At 45.9% G+C, this 24,130-nt stretch overlaps 1 long non-coding RNA gene across 1 annotated transcript; it reads left to right on the forward strand.

Moving 5' to 3' along the window:
• Window positions 1-280: 280 nt before the first annotated feature.
• LOC141114503 (uncharacterized) lies at window positions 281-13,716 on the forward strand. Its single transcript, XR_012236912.1, has 4 exons — window positions 281-435; window positions 6,344-6,397; window positions 8,425-8,517; window positions 11,779-13,716. It is a non-coding gene; the product is annotated as an uncharacterized lncRNA (long non-coding RNA).
• Window positions 13,717-24,130: the final 10,414 nt, after the last annotated feature.

Below are 24,130 nucleotides of genomic sequence, written 5' to 3' on the forward strand. Positions count from 1 at the left end.
CCTCTCCCTCACTTGAACATACTTCCCACTTTTTTATACCATCCATACTCTTCCCCTATGCCTCTTGCTCACAAAAACAGTTCTTCAAAATTTTATATTGAATATCCTCAATGTTACCAGCTCTAGAATGGGCACTCCTATTGTTTGTTCAACGAAAGGAAATCTTCTCAGTCCTCATATTTGTTCTGCCCATTATTAGCTCTCTTTCTCTTTCTCTTTCTTTCTCCCTAAAAAACGGGCATATTTTTGGTGCCCATAAAGTGAAAACATCCGCTTTCAGCCAGTGACGCTCTTGGCTGAGACCGAGAGTTTTGGATGATGTGAGTGAAGCTATTTGTACCCTCCCGCTTTCTTCAAGTTCCTCCACAGGAGGTGCTGGGAGGGGGGGGAGCGGAGACAGTCTGCGGTAGAGGACGGAGTTCAGCCTAGCCACAGGTAAGCTAGCTGAGCAACATGCAGACAGTCCTGTTGGCAGCTTATCTTAGTGGGCAGGAGGAGGGGGGAGAGGATGGGCTCTGGGTAGCAAGCTCCTGGCTTATGCTGTTACACTAGATCGTGTTTGTGTGTGGCTGTGAACTGCTCTGCTTCTAAAGGGAGCATGTTTTCTGAGATCTCCCCCCAATCTCTATTACACCTCTCTATCCCTACCCATTACCAGGCACAGCCTCCTCTCCTGCATGACCACCTCATGTGTCAGACTGTGGCACTACAAATCCCAGCATGTCAGGAGAGGGGAGGCAGCAGCAATATCACAGATCAGGCTGAGACGGAAGGGGGGGTGAAGGAGGGATGGGGATGAAGGAGGGATGGAGACAGGAAGTCTTTAGAATTGGGGACATAAATTCTGGTGATCCCGGTGCCTACCTGGGATTTCTGCTCACTTTCTGTGGTGGCTATGAAACAGAAATTAAGGGGAAATCTCTCCAGTTGGACATACGTGACAAAATCTGATGGGTTATAATAACCCACCCTTACTATATCAAAAATAACATAAGAAATGTGTTTTTTTTACATTAATATCTATCTTAAACCACGTTGCTAACTGCATATTGTACTTGTTTGTAGCTTAAGTACTGAAATTTGCACTGAACACCATCATTTTGTAACTTTTAGAAAATGCCAGTAAAAACATTGTTGGTCTCGCCCACCCCTGACATATGTCGCCCGCACTGAGACCATATAACATTGAGCAGACTTGTAATGTAACTGTGTGCAGGGAGAGAGAGGAGCTGTCAGAATTAATCCGTGATGTCAGGGTGGGCGGTACCGAGCAGCTATCAACACCAGCCAATTATTGGGCTTCTTAAGAAAGGGGGCGGAGCCGCATACACATAGCAGCCCGCCCTGACCCCATACTATTGGCTGGTGTCCGATAGCTGCTCGGTCCCACCCACCCCCATCGAACACCAGCCAATTATTGGGCTTCTTAAGAAAGGGGGCGGAACCACATACATGTAGCGGCCCACCCTGACCCCATCCTATTGGCTGGTGTCCGATAGCTGCTCGGTCCCGCCCACCCCCGACATCACCGATGACTTCTGACAGCTCCTCTCTCTCCCTGCAGTATATTGTAGTGTGTGTGTGTGTGTGTGTGTGTGTGTGTGACCTGTTCAAACAAAACGGATCCTCAAGACTGTGAAACGAGTTCTTTTGAGTTCCTATGGATCAACTATTGATCAGATGCTTATTCTGCTTTAATAAAAAGGAAAATCAATGGTTTGCATATCTCCTGATTAAATCTTTATCTCCAGACTCCTTCTATTAGACACAAGGGCAGCAGGCAGAACGGACGTCAAATTTCTTTTCAATGCTGAGATTACTGATGGATTTCCAAGAGAGGGTAATGGGCGGCTGATTGGAGAGATTAGGGAAGTGCTGAAGCATTAGGAAAGACGCTTTACAAGTCTGCTCAATGTTATACGGTCTCAGCGTGGGGGATATATATATATATATATATATATATATATATATATATATATATATATATATATATATATATATATATATATACAGAAAACCGTAAAACTCTCCTAAACTCGTCAACTTTGTACAAAAAATGCTCTATATGAACGTTTCTTACTCAAATAGAACAGACGTTTGTTTTTTTTTTAAGCCCAGTGTGCATGGAGCCTAATAGTTGTCCTGTGGACAGATTCTCCCTGAGCTGCGGATCTCCTGCCGGTCCTCCAGAGTTGCCATGGGCCTTTTGGCTGCTTCTCCTTGCCCGGTAGTTTAACCACTTGCTTACAGGGCACTTAAACCCCCCTCCTGCCCAGACCAATTTTCAGCTTTCAGCGCTGATGCACTTTGAATGACAATTGCGCGGTCATACAACACTACCCAAATTAAATTTTTATCATTTTTTTTTTTCCCACAAATAGAGCTTTCTTTTGGTGGTATTTAATCACAGCTGGGATTTTTATTTTTTGCTAAACAAAGATGGAAAATTTTGAAGAAAAAAAATCATGTTTCATAGTTTGTTATAAAATTTTGCAAACAGGTAATTTTTCTCCTTCATTGATATGCGCTGATGAGGCGGCACTGATGGGGACAGATAAGGCGGCACTGATGGGGAGCACTGATGGGCACTGGTAGGTGACACTGATGTGCAGCACTGTTGTTGCACTGATTGGGCGCTGATGGGTGACGCTGGTGGGCACTGGTAGGCGGCACTGCTGCCTATTGCTAGGTGTCACTGGCAGGGGGCACAGATGATCGCAATGATCGGGACTGATGTCCCTCTCACGGCCGCCGGTGATCGGCTTTTTTTTTCCTCCTCTCGCTGTCAGCGCGAGGAGAAAAAATAGCCGATTACCGGCTCTGTTTACATCACATGATCAGCTGTCATTGGCTGACAGCTGATCATGTGGTAAGGGGTCGGGACCGACCCCTTACTCCGATCTGTGATCAGGCGAGTCTCATAGACTCGCTGATCACCGAGCGCGCAGGCCGCTCGTGCAAGGGACGACGTCAATAGATGTAGTCCCGGCAATGTAGGTCCGCGCTGTTGCCGCCATTCGGCAATAGCGCGGATCTGAAGAGGTTAAAAACGGCCATGTCTTGATAGTGTTTGCAGTTGTGCCATACACATTCCATTTTCAGATGATGGATTGAACATTGCACTGTGTGTGTGTGTGTGTGTGTGTGTGTGTGTGTGTGTGTGTGTGTGTATATATATATATATATATATATATATATATATATATATATATATATATATATATATATATATATATATATATATATATATTAAAATCGCTGACAACTTTTGTTTCTAGTCATATGTGTGTTGTAAAGGTAAAAAGTTGATATAGCACCATCTAGTGGCCAACTATAGAGATACAAGACTTTTTATTTTTCATCATTTTGAGAAGTGACATGGAAGTGATTGTTTACTTCTGAACATTAACTATGACCTACCCACAATGCTCATGGACCAGAGGAGAACTGAACTGCATTGTGAGGAGGATATAAAAGGGCTGGGAGCGGCCATCTTAGGTCTCTTGTTCCTGGGACGCGTGGCCTGCCAGCAGAGCTCTGTGGGTGGATGTGTGTGTCCCACAGGGTTGCGGCCTACTTTGTGAAGGAGTGGAGCAGCAGCAAGGATCCCGCCATTGATCACAGTGTGCTGGAGCAGCAGAAGTGAGCGTTCCGAGGACTCCTGGCAGTGGCGTAATTAAAACCTTCAGGGCCCCGATGCAAGAAATCATGAAGGGCCCCCCTGACCCCTGGACAGCGCTTTTCCTAGGGGGATGTCTGATGATAGGAGGAGCTGCGAGAGCCACCGAGGGACCCCAGAAATCGGTGTTCGGGGCCACTCTGTGCAAAACTAACTGCACAATGAAGGTATGACATGTTTGTTATTTAAAAAAAAAAAAAAAAAAAAAAAACCTTTACAATCACTTTAAGGGGTTAAAACAGGTGGTCAGGAGGCAACATATTGCCTCTTTACTGGCTGTCAAATGCCTCTGAAAAGTGATCTGAGCATGGATCGCTTTTCAGAGGAACAGCATTTTGTTGCTGGTACTTTGACCGAGCAAGAAAAAAAAAAAAAAAAATCAGTCCTGATTGTACACATATATAGGGTGTCAGGATTAAACGTGCATACATAAAATGTGCATACATACATCTAAACAGTGGTGGCTGGTGCTCAAAATTTTTTGGGGGGCGCAAACATTTTTTTGAATCAAATTGCAGCCACTTTGCCACTTAAATGCTGCCAGTGTGCCATCAATTGCTGCCACTGTGCCCATCAATTGCTGCCACTGTGCCCATCAATTGCTGCCACTGTGCCCATCAATTGCTGCCACTGTGCCCATCAATTGCTGCCACTGTGCCCATCAATTGCTGCCACTGTTCCATCAAACGCTGCCACTGTGCCCATCAAATGCCACTGTGCCATCAAACGCTGCCAGTGTGCTCATTAAATGCTGCCAGTGTAACCCCCGACCGCTCATCGACACTTACCCTGTCTTGGAAGGGCAGCGAGTGACTGCGACGAGTGGGGTCCTCATCTCCCATCCTCTCCTCCTGATAGGCGTCCAATAGCGGTGCCTGTCGTTTCAGCCAATCAGGTGACGGGTAACAGACCCGAGCACCTGATTGGCGGAGAGGCAGTTTAGTGTTAGGAAAGCGAATAGTCATTCGCTTTCCTAACACAGCTGAGTGACCTGTGAGGTCACCTATTTTGATGCCTATTAGAGCCTATGGCTCTAATCCGGTGCTTCAAAAACACCCCCCCGCCACTGTAATTCAGGTTCCCTGCGCCCAAAAAGGGGCTGGGCGCCTAAATAGGGGGTGGCAGCGGCGGCCATAGATAGATTCATGCAATGCATGAATCTATCTATTGGTGATAGAGGGGTGGCTGGAGAGAGGGGGCAGCGCTCATGCGCCCTTAATGCATGGGCCGCCACTGCATCTAAACACACACACATACACATAGATAAACACACACATACTGTATATACACACACAAACACATATACATATATAAATACACACATAAACACATACATGAACACACATATAAATACACATAAGAACACATACATACAGAAAGCCTTTTCAAAAACGGCAGTGCTTTACCTTACCTCTTCCTGCCGGGTACTGCACTGTAGGGGGAGACAAAGAGCACAGCACACACTGTGCTTTCACTGATCAGTGTGACAAGCTCCCTGCACAGTGCCGATTACAGTTCGGCTAACGATCGGGGAGATCGATCTTAGCCGCTCCTCCTATCAAGATAAAAAGGGGGGCCCTCAAGGGCCCCCTGCAGCATGGGGCCCAGTCGCCATGGCGACCTCAGCGACCCCTATACTTCCGCCACTGACTCCTGGTCGTTAGTAAGCGGAACAGCGTGACAGTGTGGTTGTGGCCTCCATACAGACAGAGAACTGCTGAAACGGAGACACCCATTTGTCCGGATCCGGTGCGGTGAGAGGGTTAACACCCAGAAAGTTTGTTCAACACTACACACATTTAGAGCTGTTACAGAGTGTTGCTGGGACTGATAGTCCACGGAACAATTGAGTTGGAAAGCATTACATTTACACAGACTTCAATATCCAGAGACTGATATTAGATGTCTGTCTCCTTCAAGTAAGAACACTAAGAGCCGGTTCACACGGGGGCGACTTGTCAGGCGACCTAGCCGCCTGACAAGTCGCCTCCCGTTCTGTACAATGGAACCGTTGCGTCGTTCCGACTTAGAAAAAAGGTTCCTGTACTACTTTGGGGGCGACTTGCATAGACTTCTATACAAAAGTCATTTTGCAAGTCGCCGTGGCAGTCGTGTGCAGGTCGCCTCGGTGAGGCGACCTGCAAGTCGTGACGCTTCTAGTGTGAACCGGCTCTTAATCAATTTGCCTGATGATAATTACTTTTGTGTATCAACTTGCACTGTGCAACACTTCAGAAGAACTCTCTTGTGTATTACAAATACTAATTTGTAGCTAGCTGAAGATTGAAGACTACACGACTATTTTATTTTATTGCAGGGCCCTGCATTTAGTCATAAAGGATAGTGACTTTACTGTTTAAAGCAGGGGGAGCTCCCTAGTATCTATATTGTGGGATATTCACCTTCCTGTGTCTTTGCGCTTGCTACAGTGTGCTGGAGGTGGGAAGGTGTCCAGAGATAAGACGATTTCACTTTGAACACTGGTCCCACCTGGAGACTCACCAATAAGGGGATTTTTCAGGAAGGTTCTGTGTGCGTGGATATATTGAAGTATATTTGTGTATGTGTACAAAGACTGTTGTAAATATTTACTGTACTGTCGCACTACGTTGGTGTGATAGTATAGTCACTGTAATAACTTTTATATATACATATATTTTCCAGTAAAAAGACGTTGGTTATCACAGAAGTCCTGCAGGTGGAGTCACAAGCACCCAGGTAGAGGTGTGTGTGTGTGTGTGTGTGTGTGTGTGTGTGTGTGTGTGTGTGTGTGTGTGTGTGTGTGTGTATAGATATATGTATGTATATATTGTGAGCTATAATTGGTATTCATGTCACTGCACTACAGTTGTGTCAAGGGAATTGAACAAATTAAGGGGGGGTGAAGAGATCAGAGAGCAGGCCCAATCACTTTTCAGATATTTATTTGTAAAGAATGTTGAAAACCATTTATCGTTTTCCTTCCACTTCATAATTATGTATCACTTTGTGTTGGTCTATCATATAAAATCCCAATGAAATACATTAAAAATTTTTTTTAGTTGTTGCATGACCAAATGTGGAAAATATCAAGGTGTATGAATACTTTTTCAAGGCACTGTACTTACAGGGAAGGTTAGGCGCGTTGGACTTTATCCAACCAGTAGTGTTTTACACTAACGTTTTTGTTAAGTACAATCTCCAGTCTCTTTGTGGAAGGGCCTTCTCTGTGGGAGCGTTTGTGCAAGGACTGGCTCTTGTTGTTCCTGAGTGAGTGGGAGGAGGGGGAAGGCTTGGTGATATGAGATCACCTAGGACAGCCCTCAAAATTTCCACTTGCCTGCTTGCATTAGGCGAGTGGAAATAAGCTGAGGGTTAGTGTGGAGCAGGGACGGACTGGGCCAGGGAGCAGGGAGGTAATTGCCCCCCGGCCATTCTGATCCCCTGTAAAAAATGCTGCACCGCTTCTACCAGAATCGCTTAATCAGGAAACTATTGGGAGGAGAGCCGACTGGATCACATAGAGCAGGGGTCTCAAACTGGTGGCCCTCCCGCTGTTGCAAAACTACAAGTCCCATCATGCCTCTGCCTGTGAGAGTCATGCTTGTAACTGTCAGGCTTGCAATGCCTCATGGGACTTGTAGTTTCGCAACAGCTGGAGGGCCGCCAGTTTGAGACCCCTGACATAGAGAGAGGATCTCCTGCTGTGACACAGCTTGGATCTGAAACGCCGGCCTCTGTCAAACAAAGTCTCACCTCCTGGACCAGCCCCTATGATGGACAGCACACGGGTTTTATGCCAGGAAACTGAATCATTGTGCGGTCAATCATAGGAGCCGGTTCAGAAGGTGGGGCTTTGTTTGACAGCGGCCGGTGTTTCAGATCCAAGCTGTGTCACAGCGGGAGTCTATCAATTAATCTAATCTAATGAAATCTATCCTTGGGGAGGGGTGTTTGGGAGGAGAAGAAGAGAAAAAATTAGCCTTCCAGAAATCCTGGTAAGTTTGGGGATTTTGCATGGAGCTCATTCCATGGACGACTATATGTCCGCAAATCTCAAATTATACGAACCCAGGTAACATATGCTGTTCCTAACGGGGGGGGGGTTCTCCCCTTTTCCTCCCTTTTCTCTCCTCTTTCCTACGCTGAGCAGATGTATGGGAACTTCAGAATGACGCGGGTAGTTGTGTGTTGTGTGTTGTGTGTTGTGTGTGTGTGTGTGTGTGTGTGGTGTGTGTTGTGTTTTTTTTTTTTTTTTTTTTTTTTTTTTTTTTTTTTTTTTACACGTGGCACACAAGGTGTCTTTAGTCCACTAGAGACAAAACCCTGTCTGTCCATGAGGTGGTGGGAGACATCTTTGGTGAGCTGATGAGGTAAGGATCCTTGAAAGGGAGCGGTTTGGGCCTGAGAGGAGTGGCATTTATGGAGGGGCTTTCACGTCCAGTCTCCAGCGCTGTTCCTTGTGGTGGTGGGCTTTGTGTCTTACTCCCTAGAGTTCCATGCATGTTTTGAAATAGGGCTGAAACCATCTAAAGGCTTAGGGCTCTGACTTATTAGTGATGGGGGGGGGGTTAGCTATTAAGTGATCAAAGTTGAGTATCTTTAACATAAGGCTGGAAAGCTAAAGTGGCTTGATTGCAAGCCAGTTAAAAAATGAGCATGTAACACGCACACCACGTGACATGACTCTGTGACAAATGAGGTCTGTTGAATCTGACTGTAAATGCATTTGTTTATATATTTTTCTCTTCGCTTGCTTCTTCTAGACGCCTAACTGAGTGGAATCCTGGTCAGGCTGTGAAAATGGCTATAGATGTGCGTTCAGGAACCCAATGCCCTCACATTTTGTGCTTAACAAGGTACAGACTGATTAGACCTTATGTGGGCTATGAAAGCACCTGAACAGGGGAGCTGGGCCTTGGATGTACTTTTATGCTGGGTTCTAGCACTCCATAAGTCTTAGTGGGCTGTAAAAATGTACTGTCTATGGATTAAATACTTAAAAAAAAAAGTCTTTGTACCTTTTTTAGTACAGCTTTCACAGGTCCAAGGGATAGAAAAAAGTACACCCCTCACGTTTTTGTAAATATTTTATTCTATCTTTTCACGTGACAACACTGAAGAAATGACACTTTGCTACAATGTAAAGCAGTGAGTGTACAGCTTGTATAACAGTGTAAATTTGCTGTCCCCTCAAAATAACTCACAGCCATTCATGTCTAAACCGCTGGCAACAAAAGTGTACACCCCTAAGTGAAAATGTCCAGATTGGGCCCAAAGTGTCAATATTTTGTGTGGCCACCATTATTTTCCAGCACTGCCTTAACCTCTTGGGCATGGAGTTCACCAGAGCTTCACAAGTTGCCACTGGAGTCCTCTTCCACTCCACCATGATGACATCACAGAGCTGGTGGATGTTAGAGACCGTGCGCTTCTCCCCCTTCCGTTTTGAGGATGCCCCACAGATGCTCAATAGGTTTTAGGTCTGGAGACATGCTTGGCCAGTCCACCTTTTACCCTCAGCTTCTTTAGCAAGGCAGTGGTCGGCTTGGAGGTGTGTTTGGGGTCATTATCATGTTGGAATACTGCCCTGCGGCCCAGTTTCTGAAGGGAGGGGCTCATGCTCTGCTTCAGTATGTCACAGTACATGTTGGCATTCATGATTCCCTCAATGAACTGTAGATCCTCAGTGCCGGCAGCCCCAGACCATGACACTCCCACCAAAATGCTTGACTGTAGGCAAGACACACTTGTCTTTTGTACTCCTCACCTGCTTGCCGCCACACACACTTGACACCATCTGAACCAAATATGTTTATCTTGGTCTCCTCAGACCACAGGACATCGTTCCAGTAATCCATGTCTTTCGTCTACTTGTCTTCAGCAAACTTTGGGCTTTCTTGTGCATCCTCTTTAGAAGAGGCTTCCTTCTGGGACAACAGCCATGCAGATCAATTTGATGCAGTGTGCGGCATATGCTCTGAGCACTGACAGGCTGACACCCACCTTTTCAACCTCTGCAGCAATGCTGGTAGCACTCACACGTCTATTTCCCAAAGCCAATCTCTGCATATGATACTGAGCACGTGCACTTAACTTCCTTGGTCGACCATGGCGAGGCCTGTTCTGAGTGCAACCTGTCCTGTTAAACCGCTGTATGGTCTTGGCCAGCGTGCTGCAGCTCGGTTTCAGGGTCTTGGCAATCTTCTTATAGCCTAAGCCATCTTTATGTAGAGCAACAATTCTTTTTTTTCAGAGTTCTTGGCCAAATGGCTAATTGGGCCCAATTTGGACATTTTCACTTAGGGGTGTACTCACTTTTGTTGCCAGCCGTTAGGCATAAATGGCTGTGTGTTATTTTGAGGGGACAGCAAATTTACACTGTTATACAAGCTGTACACTCAATACTTTACATTGTAGCAAAGTGTCATTTCTTCAGTGTTGTCACATGAAAAGATATAATATATTTGGAAAAAATGTGAGGTGTGTACTCACTTTTGTGAGATACTGTATGTCTATCGTGTCTATCTGTAGGGGTGCAGTACAAAACCTCACCAGGACAGTGTACAGGGGGTCAGCAGCTTGCAGGGCAGGGTACAGATGCTATTAGTTCATTAGTTTGTAGGGCAGTATACAAAGGTTAGCAGGGCAGAGAATCAGAGGTTACCTGGTGAGTGTAAAGGTAGTCAGTAGGGCAGAGGACAGGGGTCAGTAGGGCAGAGGATCAGAGGTTACTAGGGCAGTGTACAGGCAGTCAGTAGGGCAGTGGATAGAGATGAGCAGGGGACTGTACAAGAGCCAGTAGGGCAGTGTAGAGAGGGTCAGCAAGGCAGATGACCGACGTCAGCAGGTTGGCGAACAGGGGTTATCGGGGCAGCGGCAGTGGACGACAGGTTAGGATACAGAAGGTCATCGGAGAAAAGGACGGGGGTCACGCCTGATGGCACTCATCAGAACTCCACCACCCATCATCGCCCTGCACACAGCGTGGCCAATCACTTCCTCCCCACACAGCACATAGCTGGGATCCGATTCCCTTATACACAGCAGTGGCGGCCCGTTCAGTAGGGTCACACGGGTGATGCCCCCCATCCATGCGTCTGGCCCTCTGACCTACATACAGGGCACCAGACTATGGATTCCAGTTGGGGTGGGCATTGTCCCCTGATCCCACCCAGTTGTGTGAGAGTAGCGAATGAATATTCGCTATTTTCACACTGTCTCCACCCCGCCAATCTGGAAGGAGAGAGAGAGAGAGAGAGAGAGAGAGAGAACACCAGCAGAAGGTGGGTGGGGGGGGTGATTGTTTGCTGCCACCACTGAGACACAGCCTTAATCTGCAGAGTGTGTAGATGGCTGCAATGTGGCAGTTCTGATCTGTGAAGTCCCCAGATCAGAATAGCTGTGCAGCTGCAGTAGCCAGCTACCCACTGTGCAGATTGAGGCTGTCTGTAAGGGAATCCTATCTAAGTGGGCAGTGCCAGGATGCACGCTCACCCCCTAAGCATAAATTCCATCTGCAAGACAAAATTCTCCCTCCTCCCAGCACAAATCTTTGCCCCAATCCTGCCTCCAATTCCCCCTCTCCTAGCACAAATCTCCTTCACCCGAAAAAATCACCCACCTAGCACACATCCTCTTTCCCCCTCCTAAATCCTCCCAGCACAAATCGCCTCTCCTAGTACAAATCCCCTCCTCCCAGTTCCCCCTCATATGACAAATTCCTCCTCCAAATGGTCCTTCCCAACACAAATCCTCTCTCTTCCTAAACCCCCCTTCCTAAGGCAACCTCCCCACCCCCTCTTGGCACAAATGGGTGCAAACCCCCACCCTCCTCTAGCTAGCACATATCCCACATTCCTCCTTCCTCCTTCCTCCTTTTCCTCTCTCTTATTTTTATTTTCTTTTTTGCTCTGAATGATGTGTGATCTTTATGATGCTGTATTATGTAGGCTAATACACAGGTTCGCCTGAGCCCGATTTGTGCGACTGTAAAAAACGATTAGGTTTGGGGACCAGGCCTTATGTATAATTTGAGATGTTCATGTTATATGGTGGTCTTGGGCCATTTTGTAAATGTATTGATAGACTGTCTCAGTATTTTATTCTGTTTGTTTCAGCTTCAAAATTAAAATAAAAAATCTCCAGCTCCAATCAAGCAGGGAGTGGTTGTGTGCGATGTGAGCTCCTGTTTGAACAAGCTATGGATTGCTTTAGCCCAGGCTTGGATGCAGGCTCTTAGCCCAAAATCTCACCAGGAGACTAGGCTGCAAAGAATCTAAAGGTGGAGAAATCTTTATTCCTGAAAACACCGATGGAGTTGTTGAACTGGACAAAGCCACAGCCCAGCGAGAGTCAGGCTAAAATGGTAGCCAGGAGTGACAAAGTGAAATGCTGACTGTGGAAGGTATGTGAATACTTTGAAGCATGTGTATGGTAGAGCTCTCTAGCTTGAGAAATGCTAGAGACTGGACTAGCAAAAACAAGACCGCAGCATATAAAAAGTGACATTGACTACTTGAAAGTTGAATGCCAGGCAAACTGTGATTTACTGTGAAGCTGATCAAGAGCTGGGAGCACTGAACATGGTTTTATTGTGAATGTGAAGAGGCGTTTGGAAAGTGTTGCTGTGAATGGAGAGGTCAGCTTGCCGGCAAACACCAACCGGGATATCAGCTCACCTGCCAGTGAGAAGGCCAGGTGAAGAGGACCAGGGACAATCCCAGTGGCTAGAGTTGGCTGGCAGCTCCCTGTCACAACAGCAGGGATTGTCTGGTAATCCTACACATTATCAGCTCCAGGGATGCTCCTAACAGACAAGATCATCTGTTTCTGCAGTACAAAGACATATTAACAAGGACAGTCTCAGCAGCCAGGATCGCCTGACAATCTGAATCCTTCCCAGGGACTACTCTGGGATTCGGGATTGCCTTGCAAACCTGCCCAGCAGGTGGTGGAGGACTCAGAATCTGTTGCTGAACATGGAATGGCTAAATGTTTGTAGGTGTCCAAATCCCATGTGGCTAGTGAGAATCTATCTCTTGTGCAAGCAGGGCATGTCACTGGGAGGGAATTGTATAATGGGCCAGCTGTAGAGTCTAGGCCCGGCTCTGGACTTTATCAAATATTTGAAAGGATCCCCTAAGGGAAAGGAGGGTGGTGGTCCACTAGACAGATGTTGAGCACATGAGGTGTTAGAGGGTTTAGGATGGCTGGTGGATTGGGGAGATCTTCTCACTAGTGACAAGGCATTTGTGATGGGGTTGGTGTCTCCTGTAATGAAGTTGAGGGCAGGTTCTTCAGGGATTTAGAGCCCAAGCAAACTGCCAGCATGTAAAACGGGAGTGTACTGAAATGGAGCTAGAACAGTTGGACACCTCAGGGCAGCCAGGTGCCATTGATGCAACAAGGTGTGCCAGGGCAGCCAGGTGCATCAGAGCAGCTAAGAACACCAGGATGGCCAGAAGCCCTAGGACTGCCAGGTGTGCAGATGCAGCCAAGCGTGCAAGTGCAGTTAAGTGTAACAGTGCAGCCTGGTGCATCAAGGCAGCTAGGTGCACAGGGGAACAATGTGGCAGCGCAGGCTTCAGCGTCCTCTCCCCTCATTGGGCCTTCCCGGAAGAAAAATTGCTGTTTGCTTTGCAAGAAGGCAGGTCATTTGTACAAGTGGCAGGAACAAGGGTTAACCTGGATCACTTCTATAAACATGGTGCCCAGGTTTTCCAGGAACCACTTGGTGGTCAGGGTCAGAACGCTGGGTCTTGGTACAACTGAAGTGGTAGGGGAATAATCAAACGGGGGGAGTGGTGGAAGAAATGGTTTTAGAGTTAGGATTTAAAGTGGCAGACATATTTACCATCATCCTGGTTCCTGGGTCCCAGAGGATCCTTCTCCAGAGGCAGCTGCTGGAGGATTGTGAGGTTAGGGAGTCCTTTGAGACCATTTACGTGAATCGGGCCTCGCTCCATGAGAGCGGCTGCTCCCGCCTTGAGGGGTGGAAAGCTGTGAAAGGTCTCAAAATACAGGGCATTCTCCAAGTACCAGGCCTTCTTGAGTTTGTGCAGGCAGCTAAACTGCCTGCTGTCATGGGCGGGGGGTGGGAGGGCTCTCCATTACAGCTATCCTCTCTGAAACTTCAACTAAAGGAGGGTCAATATGACCTTCTTGCCTCCCTGGTCTTGGAAAGAGATTATGTGATGTTCTGCTCCCCTGACCCTTACAGGAACTGTGGTGGGACGATGAGTTCGAAGGTTATACATGGCCTAAGAGATGCTTCAGGGACCCTGCTCCGGTTCAGGTCGGGGTTTCTGAGGGTCATCGGAGCCCACTTTTCAGACCTTCTGAAAGTGAAGTGTTTAGAAAAGAATAGGATGAATAGGTTTCTTGAAAAGACTCTGTTTCCTGTGGAGCCTGACACTCCAAACACTTTGACAGCAGATGTGGGCTCCAGTGTCCGGGAGGGGTGTCCCCTTCTGTATGTATTTGCAGTTGACCCCTTCATAAGGTTAGACTGAGCATCTGAGGGTAGTCTTTTTGGGTCCCTGCGGGGGCACTGGGCCAGCGGTTAAGGACATTGGCTTATGCAGACGATGTCTTAGTAGTAGTGTCGAGTGGGAAGGAGGGCCAGTTTCTGGAAACACAGATTGGGGACTATTCTGAGGCATCCGGTTCTTTAGTAAACTGGGACAACTGGAACGTTTTCTGGAGGGTGAGGAGTTTCCCCTTCCGAATGTGTTCTCCAGGCCTCAAGCGGAAATTTTAGAGTTTTGGGCATTCATCTCAGCCAGGGGGATTACCGAAGGAAGGTAACAGCCAGAAAAGGCTGGAAGCTGTCTCTGAGGGAAAGGGTGAGTCTGATCAAGATCTACCAGGTACCTGTGTTTCTTTGTCAGCTATGCATGGCTGTTGCCAGCTTCTCTCTCTATACAAGGTGCAGCAGATTATTCTTCTTGCTCCTGTGGGGAAATTACACTAAATGTGATCAAGAGGGAAGTCATGAACCTACAGAGAAGGTTAGGTGGGCTGGATATGATCCACCCTTTCAGTGCGGGGGGTAGGGGATACCATTGGATACTGAAATCCCCAAAGCAATCAGTGCAGTCCATGTTCAAACCTGATATACATCAATCAGTACACCAAAAATTGCTGCTAAAACATTAAGTGATTTCACCACATTCCTAAATGCATATTTGTCCTATTTTGAGTGGGCCTATGGTGCTTTCCAAGTAAGGAGAGGGTTTGAGTTGTCCTCATTTAATCTAATTAGTTTAGTAGTCCTGTATTACACATGGCATGCAAGTGTCCTCTAGTGACAAACCTCCCTGTACATGAGGTGGTGGGTGACTCTTTTGGGGAACTGGTCCAGATTTGGAATCTTGGGAGGGAAAGGGTGGGTTCAGAGTTGCCTGGTTGTGGAGGGGCTTCTATTTCCAGCCTCCTAGAAGTGCTTGCCCTGCCCCTTATGGTGGTGGGCTGTTCTGTCTTCACCCCCCGTAGATTTTGTGTGATGTTTTATTTTTGGAATAAGGCTGCAAGTATTTGAAGGTTTAACACTGTCTAGGTAGGTGTTAGTAAGTTTGTATGTCTAAGTGGTAAAGCTCTGGGTTGGTTATTTAGTAGTTGGGCTGTAAAAACACCCAAACCCAGAGCTATGTTACGTTGATCAAAACATGTCAGAATGGTTTGGCTCATGCAATTTACGGGCTGTAAAAATACTCAGTATTGATCATGTGTAAATATGTTGTATTATACTATGAGCTTGCATGTTCAGTTTGGAAGCACCTTGTAAATATAAATAAAATTACTTTTAAATCCAAAAGCTTACCGTGTGTATATGTATGTGTGTATATAGATAGAGATAGAGAGATTATATATATATATATATATATATATATATAATCTCTATCTAACATACATACATTTTCTCTCTTGTTGGTTTTCGGAACTGGGGCCATGATTAAGAGGGAAGGCCGGGGGCATTTGTATTGTGCCATTAGATGAAATTCTTGGACCGAACCAAAGGGAAAGCATTTGCCAAGAATGTTTTAATTTATCAAGAACAAAAGTCTGAGGTTTGAAAACTATCAGATACCTTCATAGTGCCAACCATAAACGATGCTGACTGGCGACACGACAAGGTTATTCCCATTTCCAAAAGTCAAAATGTCTTCAGTGCAGCAATAGTAAAAAAAAGTCTTTAAGCCAAATCTCATAAGCTGCTAAAAATAATGTGCTGTCACGTAAAAAACAAGATTTGGATTGCTCACGACACCTTATTTTTAAAAGCTTATGGGATTTGGCTTAAAGTGGTTTTAAACCCACTTTAAGCTACACTGGATATCTCCTAAGCCTGCACGGTTTAGGAGATATCCCTGTATTTGCATGTGCCAACGTCATCGGCACATGCGCACTTAAGTAAACTGAAGCAATGGCACGTACGTGCATGCGGCTCCGGCACTGTGATTGGCCGGAGCCGCGATACCTGGAAGTAACCACCCCGGGGACATGTCTGCCGCCGGAGCGGCAAACTAGGACCGCTGTGGGGGCTTCGATCTCAGGTAAGTAATTCATAATGAGCTAGTATGCATAGCATACTAGCTCATTATGCCTTTTGTCTTGCAGTGTTTTTTTTTTTTTTTTTTTAATTTTTTAAAAGGGGTTTATAACTACTTTTAAAGAGTGGACACTTTTTTTTCACTATTGCTGCACTAAAAATGACATTTGGACTTTTATTATAATTCTTTGCTTACACAGGTGAACGGAAAAAACGAATAGTGTGTACCAGGCTTAAGTCTAATTCCACCTCAAACTTGAAGTGTTTCTTGCTGACCAGTATTTGAGTCAAAGGGATCAATTCACTAATTAATTTTAATTAATTTAATGTGAAATACATATTTTATCAATGGTATATAAAAATTACTCATAATTTTCTTATTCAGGTCCCTGATTTGGTCTTGTTTCCCTACTATCAATTCTCTAGTCCTTAAACCAAATATATGCATACCACTACTATGACTTAAATACGCAATACCATTCATTCAAAAAGTCATACCCACATCACAATCCAACTACACATTTAAAAAAAAAAAAAAAAAAAGGGAGAAACCCTCATCCCTCCCCAACCCTTTTACATTTCATTCAATAAAGTGGAAGAGGCCCTGTATTCTCTCCAAGATTGCCAGGAAGTTACACTTTGTTCTCTTAAACCTGTCTCCGGGACCATCCTCTCTTCCAGTGATCTCATCTCGCCCAGCTCACATTTCCATTCTTTTATAGAGGGCTCTAATCTGCTTTTCCATCTCCTAGCTATAATTGTGCGAGCTGCTGTTGGGAAATGTTTTAAAATACCCCTCTTTATACTTTTCTTGAACTAAGGGGCCAAGCTCAACCTCTGAAAAACAACCCCACACCATAATTCCCCCTCCACCAAATGATTTGGATCAGTTCACATAGCCAGGTCCATAAAGACATGGATGAGTGAGTTTGGGGTGGAGGAACTTGACTAGCCTGCACAGACCCGATAGAACACCTTTGGGATGAATTAGAGCGGAGACTGTGAGCCAGGCCTTCTCGTCCAACATCAGTGCCTGACCTCACCAATGTGCTTCTGGAAGAATGGTCAAACATTCCCATAGACACACTCCTAAACCTTGTGGACAGCCTTCCCAGAAGAGTTGAAGCTGTTATAGCTGCAAAGGGTGGGCCAACTAAATATTGAGCCCTACGGACTAAGACTGGGATGCCATTAAAGTTCATGTGTGTAAAGGCAGGAGTCCCAATACTTTTGACAATATAGTGTGTGTGTGTTATATATATATATATATATATATATATATATATATATATATATATATATATATATATATATAAAATTGTATGTACATTGTGTGTAAATATACTGTACTACAGTGTGTGTGTATATGTGTGTGTGTGTATATACATAATCTGTACATGCATGTGTGTTTGAGCTTTGGGGTACACACCCTAATGCAATAGGCTGCGCCTGCCTATGCTTCTACCCTAACTAGGGAAATCAATTCAAAATCGGTAACTGCTGGGATGGTAGTCTTGAAACAGTGGAAACATTGTTGGGCCATGTTAGTGGACATGGCCAAGTTAATTCTCAGAATGCAGAAGGAGGATTTATTTTAATTTTTTTCATTTATTTTTTTTTAACAATGGCTTGGCTATTATCCATAAACCTTGCCACATTTGACTTACAAGATCCTCTCCCCCCTTTCCCCCACAAGGTTTGGGTTCTTTCAATTTCAAAAAGGAATCGCTAAACCTCCAGTGAACCTCACTGGAGGCAGGTTTGCTCATCACTAATTCTATATTTGGTGTTGAGGGAGATATCCAGATTCCTAAATTAAAAAAACAAAATTAAGCAAATAACACTTTTTTCCTAACCATGGCGTAATATCTGCAATGTAATATGGGTGTAGTGTTACCCCCGTAAGGGCTGCTGAAAGTTGTGGTCCACCCATCACCCTGCCCAGCCCGGCATTAACTTCCCAATCACCTAGGGGACCATGAACAGTCCATATGCTTGTTTTTGTATTTTTATTGAGGGATTTGAATTTGGATAGGGATGGGAATTCATGGGATACCCAGTAGAATCTTAGAACAGTCAGTTTGGGACAGAACTATGTACACTTTTTACAAGACACTTTTTCAACCTCCAACACTTAACTCCATGCACAGCTAACACATGGTTAGGCCCAACTATGACTCATTTATGTCCTAGGAATTGCCATTTGCAGGTCCCTTTGATGTAGCCACAAGATAGGAAAAAGTCTTTAGTGCTAGCTGACCTATGGTGGACTACTGCTCCCGGTCAGTCCTCTTTGGGCCCTGCCAGCCCTCCTGGCTGCAGCTGCCTGACTCCACTGCCCATGACATCAGTCTCTCCTGCTGGATCTACATCCATCTCAGATTGCACACTCCCAGTCCACTCCGGCATGCCTTCTCAGCTTTCCCACCTGTGCCTGCCACTCGCTGACACCTGATGGATCCTTCCCGGAGACTTTGCCTGGACGCTTGCCCCCCTTTTGCTGACACCCCCTGTAATTGTACACATCGGGAGTTTGTCAGCAGGTCCTGGCCAATGATTCATGACTGGGATCTGCTGATCGGCAGTGTCCAATCACAGCCCAGAACCCTGTGTTGACAATCAACACAGGGCTTTGTACAGAGGAAACAATCTCTGTTTCCTATCCCTGCAAAGCGGGAATAAGAAACAAAGCCATATTTGGTAAAAAAAAGCAGCACATCCCTTGATTACTTTGTATTAGTGGCAGTTAGTTCATTCCCACTCAATGTAAGTTCGTGTCAGATTTCCCACCGCACTATCACAGTCCTACTATGGTATAAGTCGCTGATCACTACTATTATTAGTTGATGTATAACTTTCAGACAAACCACTCAATGTACACTTATTGGAATTTGTAGCAGAATATATTTTGGCCTAAATACATGAAAAAAGGGGATATATATATATATATATATATATATATATATATATATATATATATATATATATATATATATATATATATATATATAAATTTTATTAGTGTGTCCAAGATGGCGCTGGGAGCGGATGTATTTTAGTGCAGCTCCTGATTCCGGCTCCAATCCTGCCTTTCATCCTGGTGTGGGACTCCTGCAATTCGGCTCTTTGAACCCCTGATCCCTCACTGGCTCTCCGGGTTATGACCAAAGGCAGGAGCGCCGGGGACCCTGTGAGTAGCGAGGAAGCGCCAGGGCCTTCCTGACAAAGATAAGGAGGCGCAGATAAATGCCTTCCCTGCTGCTACTGACACTGCAGATAACTTTGACACACTTATGCAGGCCATCTCTACCTGCCAGACAGCCCTCACCTCTAAAATTGATCATGTCCAGGTGGATAATAGGGTTCATCCACTGGGACCTGCACCGCTTCCGGGAATGGGTAAGAGGTTGAGCGGCGGACGTTAGATGTGGAGGATGTCCAATGAGACCACACCTGGAGGCCAGTGTGGAAGATTCAGAGAACCGCAACCACTGCAACAATTTGTGGATCATCAGGCTACCTAAGGGGTGAAAAAGGGTTCAGACTCCGCTGCTTTTGCTGAAAGGCTGTTAAAAATCTTGATACCCTGGGCTCAATTTTCACCATATTTCTCAATTGAAAGGGCCCACTGCATGCCTGTGGTCAGGGGGCAACGCCTCGTACATTCCTTTTTAAGCTCCTGCTCTTTTGTGACCGGGACATGGTGCTCAAAGAGGCATGTAATAAAGGTAACCTACACCAGTGGTCATCAACCCTGTCCTCCAGGGCCCACCAACAGACCAGGTTTGCAAGATAACTGAAATACATCACAGGTGATATCATTTGCTGCTTAGTGATTGCAGTATTCTAGTCTGCATCTCCCCAAGGTAATACATAAAAACTGGTCTGTTAGTGGGCCCTGAGGACAGGGTTGATGACCACTGACCTACGCTATGAGAATACCAAATTACTTGTGCTTCCGGACTAGTCTGTGACAGAGGAAACGACAGAGGAAATCGGTTGACCAAGTTCACGCCATAATGAGAGAAAAGGGCCTAAAATATAGTATGCTTTTTCTCGCCAAGCTACGGGTTCAAGATGGCAATCGTGTGCAATTCTTCATCTCCCTGAAGGATGCTGCCTCCTGGGTGGAATCGATCCGCTGATAAGTTGCCTGCTTCAGCTCTCCTCTACGGTCCACTTATAGCTCACCTGAGGTGCTACATTAAGTTATGCTGTTTGCCACCTCTACCAATCCGGCGACAGGAGGTGGCATCTCTGGTAGCTGGCTGCTGACCTGCACCAGGTGCCCTGATATGGATGCTGGGCTATCATTTATCTTCCTGACTGGAGTTTTTTTTATGGCCATTGCCGGTTTGCTTTTACTTTCTTCCTATTACTTTTGATGTTCGTTATGGTTAAAGTTTAACTGTTCCACTTAAGTATTGTACCCCTGATTATCTGGATGATCTGCATCACATCTCCTAGCCAGGTAACCTGCTCTCCCAGAGGGGTTATCCAGTGCCTCTTGTACACCAGCCTCCACATGCAGTCAAAGTGCCTGCGACAAGTTTTGGGCATGGAAGCCCTTCTCGGGATTATGGTTTCTCTTGGGTTAGATTTGTTAGCCTTGACTTGGTTTTTAATTATTGCACAGCTTTTATCTTTTTACGACTGTTATTTGTTGCAGTGATGCTCTGCTCATCTCCAGTCTGCATCCAAGTTCAGATTTATTGCACTTTATCTATGGTGTCTGCTCCTGTGTATAGGTTGTCTGTCCCTTTTTATGTCCTCCCTTAATATTCTCTCCTGGAACACAAGGGGATTAAAGAAATCCCTTAGTGTTTCAATTTGTTAAAGTGTACAGCCCCCATATCTGTGTGCTCCAGGAGACTCATCTGATGGGCAGTAGAACCCTTAGCCTCAAACCGTGGACACCATTACCACTCTACCTACTGTAACTTCGCAAGAGGGTCAGTGTGTTGGTATACCAACGTCTCCCTTTCAAACTATTGGACCTCATTTGGACCCGGATGGACAGTATTTTATAATTCATGCACAAGTTGAATCCTTGATGTTGATGATTGTTGGCCTATGCTTAACTCCACCAGCTTTACTTAAATGTATTACAGGTAGCAAAGTTTGCCACTGATCATATTGTCATTCTAGATTTTAATATGGTCCCTGACCCCGGTATGGACAGACTGGCTGCTGATAGTCCCCCCCACCACTTGGATTTAGCCACTTGGGCTGAGACCTATGGGATGACTGATGTCTGAAGGTGAAAATATCCTCATTCTCATGTGTACACTTGTCATTCTGCATCCCACAAAACGTTCTCCCGTGTTGACTTGGCTTTTGCCAAGGGGTCTAGCCAGCCTAGGGTGTGGGAAGTTGAGATTTTGCAGAAGGGAATCTCGGATCATGCTCTGCTCTTGCTAATTTTGGACCTATCAGACAAACTCTGGAGGCTTTTGAGGTTCTGGATTATCGATGCTGCAGTAGAATCCTATTTTCAAACTCGGTTAATTTATTGGAGTGTCAACCCCTAATCATCTTCTGACGCAACCGTGTGGGATGCCTTTAAAGCATTTTCCCATGGCCAATGCAACACCCTCATTGCCGGAATTCGGAGGGAGAGCAAGGCGGAGTTGCTTAGGGCTGAGGCAGAGGTTAGTGCTCAGGTGGTCCTCTGTGCTCGCACTCAGGACCCTCACCACTATGCCTGACTACAGACTTTAACCAGTGAAGTGCTCCTTTTGAGAATGACCCTGACAAAAAATACATTGCTTCACCAATCTCAAAGCATTTTTGAGCAAGGTAAAAAGACTGGGAGACTGTTGGCCTGGTTATGTAGGGAACAAACAGTGGAGTTCAGTATCTCACAAATCCTTAGCTCCACTGGGACCTGGTTTTGCCTCCTATTACCAGACTCTCTACAGTTCCCGAGTGACATGATGTTGGTGAACTAGAATCCTATTTAGAGGACATAGATTTCCTAGTCTTGACCTTGGCATACCGTGACAAGCTGGATGCACCCATAACTGTAAAGGATGTACAGAAGGCGTTGGGAGACACCCCAGTCAGGAAAGATCCCTGGCTCAGATGGGATTCCAGTGGAATTCTATAAAACCCATGCAGACGATCTGGTCCCTCGTATACACTCTCTATGCTGGTTAAGTCGTTGATGATAGTTCCCCCCCCCCCTTCTATCAAATTAGGCAGTGATAGTGGTGATCCCTAAACCTGGGAAGGACCCCGCTTTGTGCTTTCTGCCGCCCTATCTCTCTGCTTAAAGCAGATGTGAAGCTCATGTCAAAAATTTTAGCCAATTGCTTAAATACGGTTATAAGCGCTCTGATTTACCCAGACCAGACAGGCTTCATGCCAGGGAGAGGCACAGATATTAATCTGTGGCATGGAAGATTTAGACAGTGCAGGTCTTATGGCTTCTCTTGACGCTGAGAAGGCCTTCGATTCTGTTGAATTGGGCTCTCTATGGGGAGTCCTCTTACACTTTGGGATCAGTCTTCAGTTTTTGTCCTAGTTAAAACTACTTTATGCCCACCTGCTAGCATGAGTTTGAACTAATGGCAGTCTATTGGATTATTTTCCCTTGGGTAGGGGTACATGTCAGAGCTGTCCACTGTCCCCTGCCCTGTTTACCTTGGCACTAGAACCACTTGCTATTCTCCTCAGGGCAGACCCTGGGCTGAAGGGCATAGTATTTGGAACGATAGAGGAGAAACTGTCTCTTTACACTGATGACTCCCTACTCATTCACGCAGATGCCTCCTCTTCTCCCCACTCAGCACTAGCCCTTTTTTATCAATTTAGCTGATTTTCAGGAGTACGTATTAATTGGCAGGAGTCTGTGCTTTTTCTGCTACATCCGTCTGTACCCTGTGTGGACACGCGCATGCCCCTCCCATCCCGTGTGGGTTGACTAATTCACTTACTTGGGAGTTTGAGTGGATAGTACTGTTAATGCATACATCAAAAAGAACTTTAATCCACTGCTGTTGCAGCTCACTTGGAAGTGTAGTGCCTGGCGTGCCCTCCCTCTGACACCAGTCGGGGCGGGTGAATCTGCTAAAGATGGTGTACTTACCCATCCTTATATTTTTTCCAAAACCACCTGCTCCTTATTCCCAAATCATTCTTTAGGAGAGGATAGTACTGTGGTGTCTTTTGTTTTGTTTGGGCTTGGCGAACCCCTCAGTTAGCAAAAAAGACCCTATACCTCCTGCTCTCTAGTGCTGGTTTGGTGCTTCTGAACTTCCAATTATACTTTTGGGCAGCGGTGTTGGTCACCGTCCAGTGGTAGTTCTCCCAGCCTGGACAGAATCCAGCTGTGACTATAGAAGCCGCCATTCTGGGTTCTTATGCGACCTTAAGCAGTTTGGCCTTTCGAGGCTTTAAAGCTCACCCCTCTGTGACAGGCCCTATTAAAGCGATATCACAGGTATGGATTCAAGTCCGGGCCATATGCAAGAAACCATCCCATATTTCCCTGCATACGCCCCTATGGGGAAACCCATCACTCCCACATTTATACGCTATTCCCGACCCATACATATGGGCTCAATGGGGAATAACTACTCTAAAACATATAGTGCCAGATTGCAGGATCCTCCCTTCCCAGACCTGCAACAAACAGACTCGCTACCCAGTTCCATGGAGTTCCGCTACTGGCAACTGGGCACACTATCAGGGCTCAATTCCCGAACCCCATTGTCCTAGAATCAGATCCTGTAGAGTGCTTTCTGTCCTCCAAGGACATGGGGAAACCCCTCTCTTCTCTCTACCTCCGACTGTCCATAGCCAATGAGGCTGGACTAACCCGAACATTTGCCAGATAGAGAGCGGACATTCCTACCCTTAGTGAAGATGACTGTGGCGAATGTGTTACCTCCTACATCCCCTCCATGAGCTCGGAC

Source organism: Aquarana catesbeiana, linkage group LG12 (assembly GCF_042186555.1).
Source record: "Aquarana catesbeiana isolate 2022-GZ linkage group LG12, ASM4218655v1, whole genome shotgun sequence".
Classification (NCBI taxonomy): domain Eukaryota; kingdom Metazoa; phylum Chordata; class Amphibia; order Anura; family Ranidae; genus Aquarana; species Aquarana catesbeiana.